The following is a 20,238-nucleotide window of genomic DNA, read 5'->3' as shown; positions in this document are numbered from 1 at the left end:
GCCAGAGGGGCAGGAATGAGAGGATGCACCAGAGGCAGAGTGGGGCACGGAAAAGGAGGATCTACTGACATGCATTGCTGAGGGGCGCAGCGGGAGACGGGAGAGGTCTGCTGTGCCCTGTGGGTAGCTCCCTGGCCGGGATCAAACTCGTGCTGCAATGGCTGGGATAGCTTCACAGTGCTGCAACTTAACCCCTTGGGCCACCAGGGAGGCCCCCTAAAGTTCTTAATTCTTAATGTTAAGTTGTTCCCCAGCAAGAGGACAAAGTTCTAGTCCTGGTGGTGTTGAGTGAATGATCCGGCTTATTACTCCTCCTGATATTAATCAGAAAAGACACTAGGCCTTGCGTCTGTAATCCCATCTTTCCTGCTACACTCCAAACCGCAGCTCTCCTTCCTCCTAGCATTAAAAATGTGGGAACATTCAAACTCTGACATTCAGATTATTGGGGACTTTGACCTGTTCTTGTTTTTCAGATTCGCCATCATTTATCTGGACCCCTAACGTTTAAAAACAATACCACCCAATCCGTATCTTAAAGATGAAAGAGGAATCAACTAGAAGGCTCTAGAAGCTGCACTTCCCTGCTTAGGGGCAGCTCTTCTGTGTGTTTCCTCCTGGCTGGGCCAGCAAATAGCCACAGGTGCTCCCATGATGGTTATGTGTGTGAGTGTGTGTGTGTAGGGGGTGTAATCAGGCTGATAAGGAATCAAAGCTTAGGTGTTAGGTAATTATCCCTAGTAAGAATCCCCAGCAGAAACGTGTCTGGAGGTAGATAAAGAAGACCCTGTTCAGTCATGCATTCCAGTTTACAGAATGTGTTGTTAGGTGATTTCATTATTACTGGAACATCACAGAATATAATTACACAACCCCAGATAGTATAGCCCGATACACACCTATACTATAGGTATAGCCTATTAGAACTGCCAATGGAATATGCTGTCCCATCTGGCATTAAGTGATGAATGATTGAATATCAGCTGAGGAATATTATTCAGTCATGAAAAAGGACATGCTGCCATTTGCCACTGCACCTGGATCTTGGAGCATTATGCTAAATGAAATAAATCAGACAGCGAAAGAAGTAGGTATGATAACACGTGGAATCTGAGCTGGTAAAAAGCAGAGTAAAAGGTGGTTACCAGGGACTTTGGGGGAAGGAGGTAATAGAAGAGATGTGGGTTAAGGATACAAACTTACAAATAGTAGGTAAATAAGACCTGGCTCTAACTCCAGTATAGTGATTTAGACAGTGTTGTTTTTTAGTATCAAAATTGCTGAGACATTAGAAGTTAATTACTCCCACTACATTAAAAAAAGTGATAATTATGTAACATGAGAGGATGCTAGCTAAAGCTACAATGACAAGCAGATTGTGGTCTATAAATGTATCAAGCCAACTTAAATACACAATGTTATATATCAAATAGATTTCAATAATATTTTCAAATGCCCCATTTTGCTGGGACCTGAGAGAATAAAATAGAAAAGAAGCAACATTCTACATGCCAATAACCTCACCCTCAGTCTCATCCTACAAAAAATCCAGATGCAAATAGACAAACACTACAATCAAGATAAATGCAAAGCCGGGGCGGGTAGGAAGTATCCCTCGGAAAAATGAGTGTCTCTCCACCCAGGACTAGCAAATCATGATCCTGGAGGAATTTTTTCCCCAGATTTCAGGGACTTGAGGGGATTCTGAGTGACATTCTAGAGCTTCAACATTGCATTGTAAGACGACAGTGAAAGCCACCCTAGGGATGACCGGCGTGCAAGCTCAGGGGCCAGAGCTCACCAGCACCCTTGGAGAAGGAGCTGTCAGGGCACCTGTTATAGGCAGAACAGCTCAGAGCGCCTGTCTGCTGCCAGGATACTCTGCAACTAGCAAACCGTTGCTTTCTTTCACTCCCCCCTTCTTGGAGAGAGTGAGTGAATTTGAAAGAAACCTGTACTTTTTCTTATATCTGAAACCCTTCCGGATGGAGGGGCCCATCATAGCAGAGCACTGAGATACAAACATCTGGCGCCGCAGCCTCTTCTTACCTTGTTTGCTTTTCCTCCGTTGCAGGTTTGTCGTCACGTGGGGTCCCCATCCTCTGTCCGCTGGGCTGGCCTGGCCTGCTTCCCCGCCCTAGGACTTCGATCGTCTGGGGCCACGCCTGGGCCCCTGCCTTTTGCCCTTATTTGTGAAGTCACTGAAATTCTTGTGTCTCCCCAGGCCACCGGCATGGTGTTTTCTGATGACTGCTTTAAGCTGCTCTTTCCAGGGTGGGCTTTGGACCTCTGCTTTAGGTTTCCTGATCCATCCACGGAGAACCACTGAATCACACCCCGAGGGGACACTCCACTAGCAGGGATCTCGTACATGGTCTATAAATGTATCAAGCCACCATTTCACATCAACTGGAGACCAAGGCCAGGATGACGCAGGCATCCCGGGCTCTTTCCCACAGTCTCTGGTCACTTGCCTCCAGGATCTCCTGAGCTGACAACTCTGCTAAGAGCAGATGACCAGCCAGCAATATCCTTAAATCAAGCAGTGGCCTCTGTCTCTTGGCTGCCCCAAACAGTGGCTCGGCCTATCCTGATGCCAGTGCTCCACAGGTACAGGGATTTTATTAGAAAATAATTATCTACCAGAAGGGGGTACAGTGGACTGTGGTAGAGGATTGTGTGGTCTTTGATGGTGGGTGTGGTGAGATAACATGCATTTGCAGAGGTGTGAGCCTGTACCCCTAAAACATACACAGCGTTGTGAACCAATGTGACCTCAATGAACAGAATTTTTAAAATGAATTTTAAAAAGAAAGTGATTATAGTTAAGAATAAGATACTGGGCCTCCCCTGGTGGTGCAGTGGTTGAACGCTGGGCTGCGTGGCTGCCCACAGCCTCTGCAGCGCCAGTTCAATCCCAGGCTGCCAGTGAGGGTCCCACATGGCGTGACAGACCTCTCCTGCCATGCCCACTGCTCCCCTCAGCAGTGCATTTCATCCATCTGCCTGTTCTGTTCCCTGCTCTGGCTCTGGTGAATTCTCTCACCCTCCTGCACTTCTGACTATACCCAGTGCTTGTATAAATAAATCAATCTTTAAAAAAAAAATAAGATACAGATATCAATTTCTTTCAATGGATGTACATTACTGTTGCCAACAACTACTGAATTGTTAGGACATAAGTACAAGGTTGGGCTTGACCACTTGATAAAGGAACTTATTACGTATTTCTTGTGGCCCATGCGCCTTTGCCCGAGGCACCAGGTGACAGCTGGTTATTCCAGTTCCTTCAGCATCTCTGCTGCCAGGTGTCTAGTGGATGTTCACCGGGACAGAAACTGGGATGCTGTTATTCAGACAAGGAAACTAAGTTTCAGCAAGTAACTAGATTCAGGTCATGCAGTTGGGGCCAATCTGGAGTTGGCCAATTTGGGGGGCTGGGGAAGAGAGGAGTAAAACTTATACAAGGGTTGGAGGCCTCTTTATGGACAATAATGCACACTTAGGACTTCAAAACTGGGCTTGCAAGGGGCCTATGCCAGCGAGGGATCTTCAGCTTAAGATTCTTCAGCTTCTTGGCAAATCCACCGGAGCCACAGCTAGTAAGTGGTGGGAGTGGAATTCATACCTGGCATTGTCTGCCTTTAGAGCCACACGGGGGATTTCCTTTTCCCAAAGGTAAGACTGCAAAACCAGGGATGCGAAGGCACTTCTAGAAGTGGGAGCACCTGGGTCCCTTAGAAGGCCGCTGAGGGTGGGAACACAATTCCTAGATCTTCTGGGGAAGGTGTGACCAAAGAGGGCTCTGGTGTCAAAGGTGGGGCTTGAATTCTGGCTCCACAACTTCCTAGCTCACGGAAGGTGTTACTGGGGCAACAATACCCACCCGCCACAAAATTGTGAGGGTGACATGAGACCCACCCTGCAGAGGAATGTGTCCAGTCTGCACGGTAGGCACGCGGTGTTTCTCTCCCTCGCCTTCCTTCCTCTGCTTCCAGGCTAACAGCATGTGGATTTGGAGTCGAAATAAATATAGACAAGCTGGTTGGAAGAGCCTCTTTCTCGTGTGGGTAAATAAAGGCACTTACATGGTAAGCAACCGTCTACAAAAGATGCAAATTAGACCAAGTTGGCAGTTAGGTGCCTGGTGTCGTGTCTTGGTTCAGCACCTAAGCTCAGTGTCTATTTTCAGGAGCTCCCCACCACCCACCAACTAAGATCTAGACTCCTTATTCTGGTGTTCATCTTCCCAAAGATGTCCAGACCCCTCGCTTGCACAGCCCAGTTTTGAATCCCTAAGTGTGCATTATTGCCGGTAAAGAGGCCTTAACCTTCTAATGTCTTCTTCCACGATGACCCAACCAACATGTGCCTGCCTTCCTCACCAATCCTTAACCATCCATTGTGGCCTCAACTGCCAGGAAATTTACTCTGCTTTCCAGGCCTGAGTCCTCCCCATCTGCCAGGCTGGATCAAGCCCTCTCTTGTACTGAGCAATTTTCTGACTGATCCCTGCCCCTGGGGGATTCCAGTCCCCTGGTGCACGTCCCATGTGTACCACACCTTCGGGTCTTAAGCACACAGGGTCTTATTTTGCTCTGTAACTTCTCGGGAGCTTGTTTTTCCTCCCAATTGCACTGTCAATTCAGTGCAACATCCTGGAAACAACAGCAGACTGAGAGCAGAGACAGTGGCCTCTGTTTCTGGCCGGTTGTATAACCCAGGCAAAGCGCTTCCTTTAACTCAGACGTGTGGGGTAGATAAGGAAACACTGAGATTCCTTTTCTGGACACAAGCATTCTCTTCACAGGGCTCCTGCTATGCAGACATAATTTCATTTTAAACAATCAAACATTTGTTGATCATTTATTCCCAATTCCCTGAGCTAGGTGTTAAAGGCTGAATAAAAGCAAGCAAAACACCCATCTGGATTGCCCTCAAGAAACTTACAAGTTAAGTACCATTCAACAATTTAAGGTTGAAGGATTTAATAAGCAAGGTCTTGCCAAATTTATTGAATGAGGGATCAGAAGCTTTACCATTCTGGAAACAGGTGGAGTGTTTGTCTGACCTGCTGTCCCATCCTTGGCTTGGTTTTTCTGCTCCACAACTTGGGCCCCAGACTGACTTCATTCTCTGAACCCCACCCCACCCCCAGCATTCCAGCACCCCACCACCTCCACCTTACAAGCACGTTGCTAAAGAAGCCTCTACAGCTGTCCTTTCTAAGCTACCCTGATGGTCCCTCCCCTGGGCTGACAAGTCAGCAGTGCGGCTCTCAATTTGGGATGCCCACGTGCACTCCGCCACCCTGCCCTCTGCCCTGCCTCTAACTCTGCGCGGGGGCCTGCGCCCTACAGATGAGCCTGGCCTGAAGGCTTAATCTGGCTGCAATCTCGAGGGGAAGACATCAGGGAGAGGGGCGAGAACACCAGAACCGCAGCCCAGGGGCTGGCCCAGGCATTTCTTTGATGGCCCTTTTATATGTAAGTGCTCCTCGCCCCCAACACTTTACCTGCAGTAACTCATTTCACCCCACAACTTCTCCAAGAGGTCAGGCCTCAGTTTGCAAATGAGGGCCCGGGGCAGAGCGAAGGCTAATGGCTGACAGTGGCGGGCCCAGGCGGCGCGGGGCGGGCCCGGCGTCCCGGCCGGCTGCTCGGAAGGGCGGTTTTCTCTCCCGCAGCCGCGGTCCACTGCCCGGAGCCGCCCGGGACAGCTGGAGGCCACGGGCAGGCACTGGACGGCGTTCACTGGCGCACCGAGACTGGGGCGACCGGTTTCGGGGTGGTCGGTGCGACCCCAACATGCAGCAAGACCGGGGTCGAGGGGCGGCCTTGGCAACCGCGGGGAGCCCAGGCCTCGGCTCCGACCTGGGAAATCTCCGCAGCTTCAGAACCGCGAGTGTCCCGGCAGGGAAGGGGGGCGGGCTGGGGCGGGGCGCTCGCGGCCGTCCCGCCTGCGGGCGAGGGCCCGGGGGCGCGGGCCGAGGGCGCACCGGGCCCGCCAGCGGAGAGACGCGCCCGCGGGGGGGCGGGAGGCGGGGTGGGGGTGGGGGGGACGCAGCGGGGGGCCGGAGGGTCCGGGGGGCCGCGGCCCGGCGGGAACTTCAGGCCCGGAGCTCAGCCGCGGGGCGGCGCCAGGAGGAGCAGCCACAGAGGCGGCGTCCTCGGCTGGGCTGGCGCGGAGCCGCCGGGAGCCGGGCCAGAGCGGGGCCCAGCGGGGGCGGGCGGGCCGGCCGGGGCCGCGGAGGGAGGGAGGCCGGGCCCCCCCGCCCCCGCCGGCCGCGCAGGCCCCGCCCCCGCCCCGCCCGGCCGCGCAGGCCCCGCCCACCGCGGGTCACGTGGCGCGCGCTCTCCCCTCCCCCCGCGCGGCCGGCGGGCGGGGGCGGGGGCGGGTCCCGGGGGAGGCGGCTCCGCGCGGGCGGGGGACCTGGCGCGCGGCGCGAGGGGGCGGCGGGCGGCGCGGGGCGGGGCCTGTAGCGAGGGGCGGGGCCTGTTGCTAGGGCTGGCGCAGGAAACGGGGAGCCGAGGCGGGTCCTACTGGCTGCCGGCGCGGGCGGCTTGTTTACTCCCGGCGGGGGAGCTTTAACCCGCGGCCGCGCGGCCGGCGGGCGGGAAAACGCGGAGCTGGATCGCCGGCCCCGGAGCGGGGCGGGCGCGGGGCGGGCGCCGCCGGGGTGCGCAGCGCGGGCCCTCGGGGGTGCGGCCCGAGACGTCCCGGGCCGGGAGGGGGCGGGGGGGTTGTTTGATTTTCTAGCCTGTGCCGCGCTCCGTGCTCCTCCACGCGGCCTGGGGCACACGCGCGCACACACGCATGCACACACACATACATGCACACGCGCGCGCGCGCATGCACATACGCGCGCACACACACATGCATACATATACATGCCACACATGCACACACATACATGCACGCACGCACGCGGACACACCATGAGCACACAATGCACGCGTGCGTGCACACACATGCAAGCACGTGCGCACGCACATGCACATGCACACACGCACGCGGACACACACCCGCGCGCACACGCGGACACACATGCACACACATGCACGTGCGCACGCAGACACACCACGCGCACACACATGCACATGCACGCATACGCACGCGGACACACGTGCGCACACACATGCACACACACGCGCGCACACACACACACGCTGGGGAAGGTGCAGGCGCGGCCTGCAGGCCTTCTTCACCCTCTGAGACTCCTGAGCCTGGAGCGGCCCCGGAGGAGGCCGCGCGCGTGCTCGGGACCCCGGTCCGGGGGGGGGGGGGGGCCTGTGTGCGCCCGTGTCCCGGGTCTCTGGGGCGCCTCCCCGCCCGCCTGGCCCGCCGGCTGAGGCTGCGCTTTCACACCAGCGTGGCTTTCCGCGGCTCCCGCGGGCGGGCCGCGCTCCAGAGCCGTCTCGTCCATGTGCGGGCATGAGGGCGGCCATGCAGCGTGTCCAGGGCCCCGCAGGGCGGTCACACGACAGTAGCCGGGCTGTCACTCTGGAAGCCCCGCAGGCGCCCCCGCGGAGGCGGGGGACCCCACGGTGCAGGCGCAGAAGGGTGAAGCGGTGTCGGAGCCACACCACTGGGAAGGCCCGCAGGAACCCGCGCGTGTGCACCCCACGGGTGCCCCCTGCTCCCACGCGTGCTGCACAGGTGTCACCTTCTCCAGCACCCATTCCTTTGGGGACTTGCGGCCTGTGTTCCCTGTGCTTTTATTTCTGCTCCAAAGTAGGGGTGTCCCGGGCCCGAGTGGGTCCGCCCAGAGGGCGGGCGTTTCAAGCAGAATCAGGGTCTTTCCCAGGGTGGGATGTGTGCACACATCGGCGTGTTTTCTGCTGGTGTTGCTCAATGGAGATGTCGTAGTTGGGGGCTGCCAGCTACTGTCCTCCCAAGTGTGTGAAGAAAGATATGGGGGAAAGGGAGGCAGAAGGGGGAAGCTCTGTAGAAGTGGGGAAGACTGGAAGCCGCAGACGGGCGAGCGGAAAGAGCTTTAGCGCAAACCTTCACGACTTGGTTGAGAACAGGGGCCCTGTCTCTGGTTGGTACAAACTCCTGCATTTCCCAGGTAAGGAAGCCAACTGTTTCTTCACTTTTTTGCTTATGTTAGCACTGAATTCCTGTCATTCGTCTCCCCAAAAAGGTCTGAGTAATAAGTTTGGCACAAGTATTTATTCTAAGAAAATAATGCAGTCTGGGTGCTGGCCACAGCTGTCACGTCTGACGTGTGCTAGTCACCGTGAGTCATCCCGGTGCCCATCAGAGGGCTGGGGAAGGCAGAAGGAGGCACAATTCCCGCCCGGTGTTGCCCTCTGATAAACAAGACCCGATTCTACAAGCCCACAGGAGAAGTTGGACAGAGAACCTTTCACCTGGGGGACTGTCATGGTTAGAACCACCAGCAGAGAAGAGAGGAATTTTTGAATGAGTTCCTTAGGTTTTTAGCAAAATGGGCTAAGCAGAGGGACCAATAGGGGCCTCCCTGGTGGCCTAGGAGTTAGGTCTCAGCCCAGTCACTGCCACTGCTTGATTCTGATCCCAGCCAAGGAGCTGACCCACATAGGGCACAGACCTCTCCTGTCTCGCCCATTGCTTTCCTCAGCAGTGTATATCAATAGATACGCCTGCTCTGCACCCCACTCTCTCTGGTGAATCACACCCCCCCGTCTCTGTCTCTCTCTCACACACACACACACACACACACCCCACTTCTGGCCTACACCCTAGTTCTTCTATGCATAAATAAATCTAAAAAAAAAGGGGGGGGCGGTAACCATTAGGGAAGGTTGAAGGATAGGCAAGTAAGCAGGCCAGTTTTTTTTTTTTTTAATTTCTTTTATTTATTTATTTATTTATTTATTTATTTATTTATTTATACAAGCATTGGGTACAGTCAGAAGTGCGGGAGGGTGAGAGAATTCACCAGAGCCAGAGCGGGGAGCAGAACAGGCAGAGGGACCGAAGTACACTGCTGAGGGGAGCAGCGGGCGGCAGGAGAGGTCTGCGCGCCATGTGGGACCCTCGCCCGGTGGCCGGGGAGCAGCCGGGGATCGAACCGGCACTGCGGAGGCTGCGGGCAGCTTCGCATCCCAACGCTCAACTGCTGCACCACTGGGGAGGCCCAAAGCAGGCCAGTTTTAAAGAAGCGTCTAGAATCACGGGATCTGGTATGTCATTCTTCCTCCTGACCAAGTCCAGCAATGACATCGAGGTAGGTGACCAAGCTGAGGTGGCCAGGGGTCCAAGGAGAGCAGGGAGGGAGACAGGCCTCACATCCTTTGTCACCTATACTCACTATAAGGGTTTGTTGGTGAAAGTGGCAAGGCCCTGAGCAGCAAGCCCCTTGAGAGCGCGTCAGAGGGGATGGCCCGATGTCATGAGAAGAAAAAGAAAAAAATTAAATGGTCAAAGTTTATATGGCCAAGTGCTCCCCATGCCCTGCTTTTCAGGGGCAGGATTCTGGCCGGGTCAGGCAGCGGCTGCTGGGCCTTTGGCCTGACACGTCAGGGGCAGGCCCCATCTCTGCACTGGAGGAAAGAGGGGAAAGAGTTGGGTGGAGGGGCGGGGAGGGAGAAAGCAAGGATGAGGAGGTTGGAGACAGAGGAAGACAGGAGAGAGGCGACTGTGGGTGGGGGAGAGTTGGGGGGCAGAAAGATTTGGGGAGTCTGTTGTATGTGGGAAGATGAGATTCTTCCTTGGCTTCCTCCCCCAGAGAATGTCAACCAAAACCTGTATTATTTTAATAGCTTTTGAAATGGAATTTGCTTTTCCCCTGGAATTTGTTTTCTCACCCAGATTGTCACCCACAGCTGCCATCACCATTTGCACAACCTCTCCAGCTAACCGAAATTGCTACAGCGTCTCACCCCTGACCCCCTATTCCAATCCACAGAAGAAATCAGAGTGACAGTGACAACTTCACAACTTACCAGGCGGTGACTTAGCTGGTGGCACTGGGGCCAGGCATGCTAAGCACGCGATAGTAATGATTTTTTCAGCCTTCGTGGCTCAGAGTATCCATGTCAAAGAAGGCTGGCAGGTTATTGGCGAGCGGATTTTGGAGCCTTTATTGGAAATCTAGAGTACTCCCAGGTGAATCATAAAAAAGGGTACTTGAACAATATTTTGTTAATTCACATGATCTCTCTTCCCATGCATTACAAGGATTATTAAGGCAGATGTGGCTTAAAACTAGATGAATCCCAGGTTCAGAGACTTAGTGTGGTACCTGCATAAACGAGGAAACTAAGACTGTGGTTTTCACGCACAAGTGTTTGACTCCAGAAAACCAAAGGCCCTTTCTTCTCATCTAAATGAATTCAGGCAGGTCCATATAAGAGGAGAAACTTTTCATCAGTAAATGATTTAAACTTGGAAAAATTGAATTTCGAGGCCACTCTCAGTTTCTGACCTGCCTGTCTCAACTGAGCAGCAAGAGGGAATTCACTTGTCACCCCACTTCGTGGCCTGGGGCGGTGGAGTGCCCGCCCCTGATGGGTGTGAGACATGGTGCCGGCGGCAAAGCCAACAAGAGGCCTGGTGCAAATTGGGAACTGTGCCTGCTCTCAATTCACGGGCGCCAGAAATTATCCTCAAATGACTGGCAGCATTTAAAATGCTTTCAGAATTAGGCTTTTTTTTTTTTTTTTTAATCCTGACACCTTATTTAGTCTTGCATAAATGACTCTCACCCATAACTTCTCCACCTTTGTTGTCCATGACTTTTTGGGCGGTGGTCTCTCCTCTGCTGGAGTTTGCTTATGACTCTTCACAAACTCGCCCCCAAAGGTTCCCCCATCTCCTACGAAAAGGAAAATGCAGCCAGAGATCTTAGTTCTTTGTCTCCAAATTTTAAATTATGTTTGTGGAAGTAACATTGGTTTATAACCCTGTATATGTTTTAGGGGCACAGGGCCACACCTCTTCAGATGTATGTCATCACACCAACGCTTCCTAATCCTCCACCAGAGTCTACTGAGGCTCCTCTCCTCTTGCTCCCCTTCTCGTAGCTTCAGTTCTGCTGTCAGATTCTAAAGGTTTGTTTTGTCTGCTTCTTTGCTTTGTTTCTTTAGATTCCACAAATGAGTGAAATCATCAGTATTTCTTTCTCCTTCTGACTTATTTTGCTCAGCATCACTTATTTTGTTTGCTTCAGCTCCATCTATGTTGTTGCAAATGGCAGATTTCATCTTTTTTTAAAAGATGTATTTATTTATGCATACAAGAACTGGGGTACAGCCAAAGGTGTGGGGGGTGAGAAGATTCACCAGAGACAGAGTAGGGAGCAGAACAGCAGATCCACTGAAATGCATCGCTGAGGGGAGCAGCAGGCAAGTCAGGAGAGGTCTGCTGCGCCATGTGGGTTGCTCCCTGGCTGGTCAGGGATCGAACTCGTGCTGCAGAGGCCGCAGATTGCTTCATAGTGTGGTGCTTACCCCCTCACACCACCAGGGAGGCCCAGGTTTCATCTTTTTTATAGCTGAGTAAAAAATTCCATATTTTATTCCATTGTGTATGCAGACCACATCATCCTGGCCTGCTCACCTGTGTTTGGGCATTCAGGTTGTTTTCAGAGCTTGGCTGTTGTAAATTTTGCTGCAGTGAACATAGGGATGCAGATATCCCTTAGAATTAGTGTTTTTGTGTTCTTTGGGTATATACCTAAGAAGCTGATAGCTGAATCCTATGGTAGATCTATTTTTAATGTTTTGAGAAAACACCATACTACATAGACGACTCCATAGACACTGGAGTTGTCTGCATCCCCACCAGCAGTATGAGGGTCTTTGTCTCTACACCCTTGCTAAGGCCCACTTTAATTCATGATTTCCTGCTCCATCACTTCCTCTCTGCGTATCCAGTTTACACTTTTTTTAATTCATGTAAATTTAAGGCATATAACTTCGTTATTTAAACCATAAATGGAAAGCTCATACTCCATGACAGCGCTGCTCATGAGCACATAGCACTAGCAGAGACACATTTCGTGGGATTTTTATTGTACCTGTAAAATTTGGAGTTGTAAAGAACCGAGCCTGTCTGTTTGACCACATAGTAGATAAGGGGCCTTGGGAAGGAGATGCAATCTTCCCAAATAAAGAGAAGTCAGTGACCATGCGTGTCTCTGTTGTGAGAAGTAATGAGGCAGAGAAACAGGTTTTGTCTGATGGGCTTATGGGTTTATGCTCTTTAAAAAAAAATCTTTTCATGTTGTTTGTCAAGAAGTTTTTCAGTTTGATTAACCCCAGGTCCTGGGCAATGGTTGGCATGTCACAGGTCTGGCCATTGCTGGTATTTTCCAGTGCTTGATGGGGCTGCAGTCCACGGTATGGATAGTGGGGGGAGACCATTCTGCACCCTTTGCATTTCACGTGTCAAGAACGATGGTGCTCCTCCATGATTGTTCTGTCTGCTGGGGGACCCCCCCGCCAAACAAACATAGGATTGGGCCATACCTGATGGTCTTGGAGGACTGGACTGTGGCCCCTGCCTTGGACTGGGCTTTGGTCCTGCAGAAGATTAAGAAAGACTTGCAGATCTCTGCTACTGGGCTAGCGGGCGCAATGGAAAGCATTTGAGGGGGTGCAGTTGAGCAGTTGGGCAAAACTGAAACCAGTAAATTTACTAGAGAAAAGCGCAAGTGCCCCTTCTTTGGGGTGCTCCGGAGAACGGCCGCTAATGGAGGTAATAAATATGAGAACAGAGGCCTTAGGAACATGATCATATGACAAAAACAAGGGAGAGAAAAGCAACTCTTACATGTTGATTGGAACCCAAAAACTGAAATAGAGCAGGCCTTCAAAGAAGCCAATTATTGAAATGTTTCTCACTGGTCACTCTGCCTTTGCTTGATCTCCTCTCTCTTTTGATAAGTCTCTGATCTGCTTTTCGGTGAAATTTGTTGTCTATGAAGATGTACCCCAAACTTTATCGACTTTTGTAAATCAATACAATTTTGCTTTAAAAAAATGTTATCTTGGGCCTCTCTGGTGGTGTAAGGGTTAAGTCTCAGCACTACCCAAGCTATCAGCAGCCACTGCAGCACAGGTTCTGTCCTGGCCAGGAAGCTACCCACATGGCGCAGCAGACCTCTCCTGTCTCCCCGCTGCTCCCCTCAGCAGTGTATTTCAGTAGATCTACCTGTTCTGCTCCTGACTCTGTCTCCGGTGAGTCGTCTCACCCCCCACACCTCTGACCTAAACCCCAGCTCTTGTATGCATCAATAAAATAAATCTTAAAAAAAAGTTTTAAAAAATGTTAGGAGTGAGATGAATTTGGGGTTTATACCGCAGTGGGGTTTATACCCATTCTCTTTGCTTTCACAGTAGACACACATTCTCCTGTCCTGTCCTGTCCATCTTATTTAATGTTGCCTATCACCTCCCTTCGACTGGGATCTGTTACCTTCATGATACACAGCTCTGTATTATCTCGATCATGGGTGGGAGAAGCTGACCTCTTCAGCCCTTTTCAAGGGCCTCCAATAAGAAGACGACCTTTTAGGGGGCCTCCCTGGTGGCGCAAGAAATTCAGAAGCAACCTATGAGCTATCCCCAGCCAGGGAGCTACCCACATGGCGCAGCAGACCTCTCCTGTCTCCTCACTGTTCCCCTCAGCAGTGGATTTCAGTCAATCTGCCTGTTCTGTTCTCCACTCTGTCTCTGGTGAATCCTCTCACCCCCCACACTGTAGCCTATACCCCAGTTCTTGTATGCATAAATAAATAAATCTTTTTAAAAAAAAGATGACCTTTATAGGTAAGCTTTATAGAGCTTCTAACAGGGAAGCTTGGTGGAGAAGTCTACCCAGTGAGACTGGGAGCTGGGGAGTCAGTGGCGCCAACTGGCCTTTGTGCCACAGACTTTCCTGTACATGCTGTGTCACGGGGTGACAGGCAGCTCTCCACAGTCTTAAGACTGCACAGAAACCCCTTCTGCCCTTCCATCCCTCCATCCCAGTTACTGCCCCTCCCAGGAGGCACAGGGCAGGGGAAGGCAGAGCCTTCGTCCACCCTCAAAGCGCTGCTGTTCTGGAGTGTATCTTCCTCCCCCAGCAGTGAGATAAACAGACGCTTAATCCCCATATTTTATGCACTCACTAGAGAGCAGCCAGGGTTGCTCCAGAATGGATTTCCTGTGTCATAGAAATCACAGACGCATAAAAGGAAAAACCAGATGCGGCCAGAGATCCTGCCTGGACTTACACATTCTTTCATGCCTGGAGTCACAGGGCGTTAGGGGCCACGGTCCCAAAGCTCAGTTTTTCCTTTTTTGAATGCGAACTTTCTGACCCACATAGTCACAGAGTTTTGGAGCCAGGAGGAAGCAGGCATGTAGGTGCTTATGTACTGGGGTGGGTGTCTCTGGGAATGTGGGGGCTTGTTTGCTTCAAAGTGTGGCCAAGCAGATCTAAGCAAACTGCTCCAGGGATACCCTTAAGCTCCGAACAACCTATTTGTAACCTTTTCATCCTTTCCACCAATGAAATGCAAAGCCCACCTTCTCCTGTGAGAGCCCTGCAGCGGGAGTAGATCAGAGGGAAGATGCTGCTTGCCTCAGGCATGCCTGCAGACTGCTTTCATTTAGGATTCATGAATCTTGTGGCTGTTAGATTAAAAATCCTCTTTACCTAGTAAATAGGTGCAGGACCTGTGTCTGTCCAGTAGGATACACAAGCATAAAACAAGCTGCAAAGGCAAAATGGGCGGCACTAGTTGTTCTGTTCCCTTGAAACTTGGTCGTGTTTGAGGTGGTGCGGTGGGAGCTTTGTTTGAATTGTGTGTCATGGAGGTAATGGAGCCCCTAATCTAAGGCCGGTGAGGAGCTGGGTGGCAGACACTTGGGGAGATGGTCCCCCTCATCCTACCTAAGCAGAACTAAATTCTGGAGGGACTAGTTGAGACGAAAGCAGCGGTTGGGGACCTGGTTCAGGGGTGACCTTGGTTCAGATTCTTGATTCATGACTACTTACTGAATGCCTGCTGTATACTAGACATAGTTCTAGAAGCTGTGACACAACAGTAAACAAAAATACTGTCCTTGAACTTACTGTGAGTGGGTGGAGACAAGTGGTCCAGCCCTGAACAGTGTTGAGCAGGCAAGGCAGAGGGTCGCTACTGGGTGTCACTCCAGGGTGCCTTTGAGCAAGGACCTGTGCAAGTGACAGAGCCTGTCCTGTGGCCTCTGGAGACCACTCCCAGCCAAAGGGACAGCCTTGGGAGGGCTGAGCTGGGAGTGGATCTGAGGACCAGCTGGGCTGGGGGGTGTCCATGTGGATGCTGCTGGGTGGGCCAGGGAGTATGGGTGGGTGGTGGAGGCAGAGTTGACTGGGGAGAGACCTTGCAGGGCTTTATAGTGAGGGCACTGGGAAGCATTGAAGGTTTTGAGTGCAAGAGTGATGCGGTGTGAGGCAGGTTCCAGAGGGATCAATCTGGCTGCTATCATGGTGAACAGAATATAGAGAAACAACAGAAAAAGTGGGGAGATGGGGGCCTCCATCATGGCCTAGGGGTTAAGTCTCAGTGCAACCACCATGAAGGCCCACCGCGATGGCCTGAATTTGATCCCTGGCCAGGGAGCTAACCCACATGGTGCAGCAGATCCCTCCTGTCTCCCGACTGCTCCACTCAGCAGTGGATTTCACAGATCCACATGTTCTGCTCCCCACTCTGTCTCTGGTGAATCCTCTCACTCCCCGTACCTCTGGCCTGCACACCAGCTCTTCTATGCAAAAATAAATAAGATCTTAAAAAAGAAAGAAAGAGGGGCCTTGCCAGTGGCACAGGGGTTAAAACGCAGCACTGTGAAGCTATGTGCAGCCACTGCAGCATGAGTTCGGTCCCCGGCCAGGGAGCTGACCCAAGTAGCACAGCAACCTCTCCTGTCTCGCCGCTGCTCCCCTCAGCGGATCTGCCTGTTCTGCTCCCCACTCTGTCTCTGGTGAATCCTCTCACGCCCCCACTCCTCTGGCCTGTACCCCAGTTTTTATATGCATAAATAAATAAAAAGAGAGAAAGAGCAGGGAGACCATTCAGGAGTAGATTTTGGAAGCCCAGGTCAGAGACTGTGGCCCGGTGGGGGGCAGTGCTGGAAAGGTGGGACACTGGCTTCTGGCCACATTTCGTAGAGAGCCAACAGGGTTTTCTGCTGGATTGGATGTGCGGTGTGAGGAAAACAAAGGCATTCAAGATGACTTCAAGTTTTTGTTTGTTTCCTGAGCAACCAGAAGAATGGAATTGGCATCAAGTAAGGGGAGGAGGAGCAGGTTTTGGAGGGAAATCAGAACCTGGTCTTGGATGTGGCGCATGGGAGGTTCTGATAGACAGCCAAGTGGAGATGTCGAGTCGGTAATTGGCGACAAGAGTTGGAGTTCGGGCAGCCAGGGCAGGTAGGCGATGACGCTCCAGGACTCAGCTCACTTCATAGGCCTCACCCTGTCCTGAGCACATGGCCTCAGAAGAGCTCAGCCCTGGAGCCCACCGAGCGGGCTTTGAAGCGGGCTTGCCGGGCCGTGGAGCAGCGCAGGCAGTGCTGCAGCCCTGCTAGCCGGTCACTCCCGGCCAGTGCCGACCAGGTGCCCACCACATGCCCGGTGGAGAGCGCAGTGGAGACAAGAGGGGGGGCTCGCCCTCACAGGATGTTTCGTCTCGCTGGGGCTGAGGATGGGAGAGTGGAGGTTGCAGGGGAGTGTGATGGAGGTGAGCGTATGGGTGCTGGACCCAAAGGAGGGACTCTGAGTCCAGTCTAGAGGCCAGAGAGAATGCTGAACTGACTCCGAGGGAGGAGCAGGGACAGCTGGTGAAGATGAGAGAGAGGGTGGAGGGCATTCTGGATAGGGAAGAGAATATGTGTAAAGCCATGTCTCTCTTTCTGAAAAGGACGAAAGATCTGTTTATGCTGAGTACAGAGTACGGTCAGGACGAGGGTCGGGGGAGAGGCAGGGAGAGGAGAGGAGAGCAGTAGCCAGAGAAGTAGCATCCTCACCAGGCAGGATGTCTGAGACCTTTCGAGATGCTGGGACTGCAGCCTTGGGTGAGTGTTCAGCAGAGCAGATTGGAGGGAGGGGAATTGGAAGCCATCACCCCAGAAGTCCGGAGGGCTGGGGGTGGAGCAATCTCAGACTCACACTGCCCTAAACAACACCTGGAAGAAGATGGTTCCAGCCAAGGATATGTAATATCTATTTTACTTATAGAATATATCCAATATATGCACACATGGCCCTCCTCCCCGGCCCCCCTCACCACAGATTTATGAAGCAGGGCCTGGGTCTGCTTTGCATAACTTTAGCTGATGGGAGATGATCTCCAAGAAGTTAAATACTTTGGTAGAAAAGAGGAAAAAGATGCCTAGACTTTAATGAGTGTGCCTGCAGTGCAGGGCCTGCATCCTGCGTGAAGGTGCCGGTGCGGGGTGTGTTTGGAAAGGCATGCTTGAGATGGGAAATTCTCTGGGTCTGTGTTAATATGCAAAGCTCTGGAATGCAGCTCCTACAAGTACCTGCCTGCAGTAAGAAGGAGTATCTGTGCCCTGTGTGCCAGGAGTCCATGCATCCTCAGCCTGTGTTGGCAGGACACAGTCTCTGGATACTCCTTGGGTTCATTTTATTTTATTTTTTTTAAGATTTATTTATTTATGCATACAAGAACTGAGATGTAGACTAGAGGTGCGGGCGGTGAGAGGATTCACCAGAGACAGAGTGGGGAACAGAACAGGCAGGTTGACTGAAACACACTGCTGAGGGGAGCAGCAGGCGAGATAGGAGAGGTCTGCCACGCCATGTGGGTAGCTCCCTGGCCAGGAATTGAACTCATGGCTGTGGATAGCTTCATACTGCTGAGACTATTCCCTTGCTCCACCAGGGAGGCCCCTTGGGCTCACTTTATGCACAGCAGACACTGCGCTACTCCGCGTGGATAACAATTTCTATTTTGTTAAAGTTCAGTTGCTCTGGGAGCTACATAGGTTGGTTATGGAGTTTGCCGCTTAAGAATAATAAACTCATGAGTCTGTAGACTAGTTCGAGTTTGACCTCGTGCAAAAAAAACCTTCACTATTTCATCTTATCCAGCAAACACATCCTGACCACCTCGGTCACATGGGCCGGGGCTGGCTATGATGCCTGAACTCAATCCCCTCTCCTCTAGCCAGCAGCCTGGGCTGCAATTAAAGCTTAATTACATGCTCTCCTGTATTGTTCTGTAATTGTTGCCTGTGCATACATCTACTTCCAGGGATGCTCTCTGTTCCTTGGGGGCAGGGACTGTATTAAAAACTTCAGGACAGGTGAGGAATCTAGCCCAGAGACCAACGCACAGTAGTAAACCCTCCGCTTTTGGGGGGAAACAAGGGAAACAAAAACATTAAACCGCTTAAGAATTGTGACAATCATATACAACACGATGCCTTAGTGAGGGGCATGCCTTGTGGTTAATCAAATTAACTAAATAATCTTTTAGTTCATTTAATCTTTTAGTTAGTAACTAAATTAACTAAATTCCTTTAATAATCTAAAGTTCTAATCTGCATTTTTATGTTAAGGGAGGTCTGTATTAACAGGATTGCTGTGACCCCCACAAAGCCTCCATCGCTCCCCTTAATGCAAAACAAGCTTGTTTCTTTGAGAACGAGTATCAGAAAGTAGAATCAGTCTTTGCTGAGTTATCCCATAGCAAAACCATCCTCCAGCAGGATTTCTCAAGAAGGCGGCTATTGACCTTTTAGCCCCGACAATTCTTTGTGGTTTAGCAGCATCCTTGCCTCTACCTACTAGATGTCACTGGCACACACTCCCCTGGGTTGCACCAGGCAAAATTGTCCCCACATGTCATTGCTACATGTGTCCTGGGAGCGAGGACCCGCGGGGCCTACAGGCAGCAGGGAGGTCCTGGAGGAATTTTGCTGCTATTTAGGTGCTTTTTCTTATTTAACAAATGATGGGAGATGGGGAAAGGGAAGGCTATTTATGGCTTTTGTGGTAGAGAGCTGGACACTAGACCGTATTTATTTCATCTTACAGATAAAGAAGCGAGATAAAAGACCTTGCTGAGGACCATCCGGCCAGGGGCAGCTGCACCAGGCCGGCAGGCCAGCTCCAAGCCGCCCTGCAGTCTCTCCAGCAGCTCCCCACTCCCTCGCTGCAGGAAACGCAGCATAGCTCAGCCCGAAGGGGAACTGCCAACTCAACAAGTAGGCCCCCAAATATTTGACATCTATGGCCGAGAAAGGAACTATGACTCCTCCGGCTAAGCCTTTTAATTGACTCTGAATACAGGCGCCCCTGCAGGCAGGCCCGGCCTCGCGCGCCGCCGAGCCTCTGCGCCTCTCGCTCTTATCTCTGGAAACACAGAGCAGCACAATGGAGCGGCTTCAATTCCCCTTGTTACAAATTATACAAAAGCCTGGGCCTAACGGTGCCAAAAGCAACTGGTTCTGTTTACACAAGGGTTGGAGGCTAATAGTTAACTTTCTCCCATTTAATTGCAGAAACGGTAAACACCGCCTCGCCTTACAACTCCAGAGAGGCGAATCGAGTGAAAGAGCATAAAATGGAGACGCAAACAGCCCCGCGCGAGGCGGGGGGAGCCGGGGTGCAGGGCGCCCTCCCCCGCCCCGGCGCCCCCGCGCCCCCGCGCCCCCGCGCGCGCTCCCCGCGGGCCGGCGCTGCGCCCCGGGGTCCCCGCCCGGCCCCCGCCCCCCGGGCCCCGCCCCCGGCGCCCCCGGCTTTCTGGGCGCCCCTCCCGCCGGGGGCGAGCTGGCCGCTCCCCTGTCCCCGCGCCAGGCCGCGCAGCCCCGCCAGCCACTCCGGCCGGGCCGGGGTTCCGCGCCAAGAGGCCGACACTCAAGTTTGGTTCGGGGCTGCGGCCGCCGGTTCCGATGGGGGGGCGGGTGGGGGCGGGGGGTCACCCCTCGGTCAGGTCCGAGCGCGCATGTGCGCAGGCGGCGCGCGGCACTTATTGGGCGCCACTGTCTACGGCGGCGGGTGTGTAGCGGGGCGCGGGCGCGCGGGGGCGCGCGGGGCGGGCGGGGCGCGCGGGGCGCGGGCGCGCGCGGCGCCGGCGGGGGCCGCGGGGCGCGGGGCGCGGGGGGCGGGCGCGGGGGTGTGTCCCCGAGCCTGGCTCTCCGGCCGCTGGCTGGCGGCGCGCGCCTCCCTTCCCGGGCGGGGAATCCGGGCCGGGTTGTGGCCGCGGCCGCGTACGTGCGCGCGGGGCCCGCGGGGAGGGCCGGCCGGCCAGGT

The 20,238-nt window shown here is 53.1% G+C and overlaps 1 protein-coding gene across 1 annotated transcript in view; it reads left to right on the top strand.

Moving 5' to 3' along the window:
• The first annotated feature begins 11,010 nt into the window (after window positions 1-11,010).
• The window catches only part of ZNF395 (zinc finger protein 395), a 42,951-nt gene continuing 33,723 nt past the window's right edge, over window positions 11,011-20,238 (top strand). The window contains exon 1 of the mRNA XM_054701080.1: window positions 11,011-11,039. The gene's annotated coding sequence lies outside the window, so the exon portion shown is untranslated. The remainder of the gene's footprint in view (window positions 11,040-20,238) is intronic.

This window comes from Talpa occidentalis, unplaced genomic scaffold (genome assembly GCF_014898055.3).
Source record: "Talpa occidentalis isolate TD23 unplaced genomic scaffold, MPIMG_talOcc4v2.1 talOcc4.4, whole genome shotgun sequence".
Taxonomy (NCBI): Eukaryota; Metazoa; Chordata; class Mammalia; order Eulipotyphla; family Talpidae; genus Talpa; species Talpa occidentalis.
Note: the sequence above shows the minus strand (reverse complement) of the source record. Positions and strands in the feature narration are given on the sequence as shown.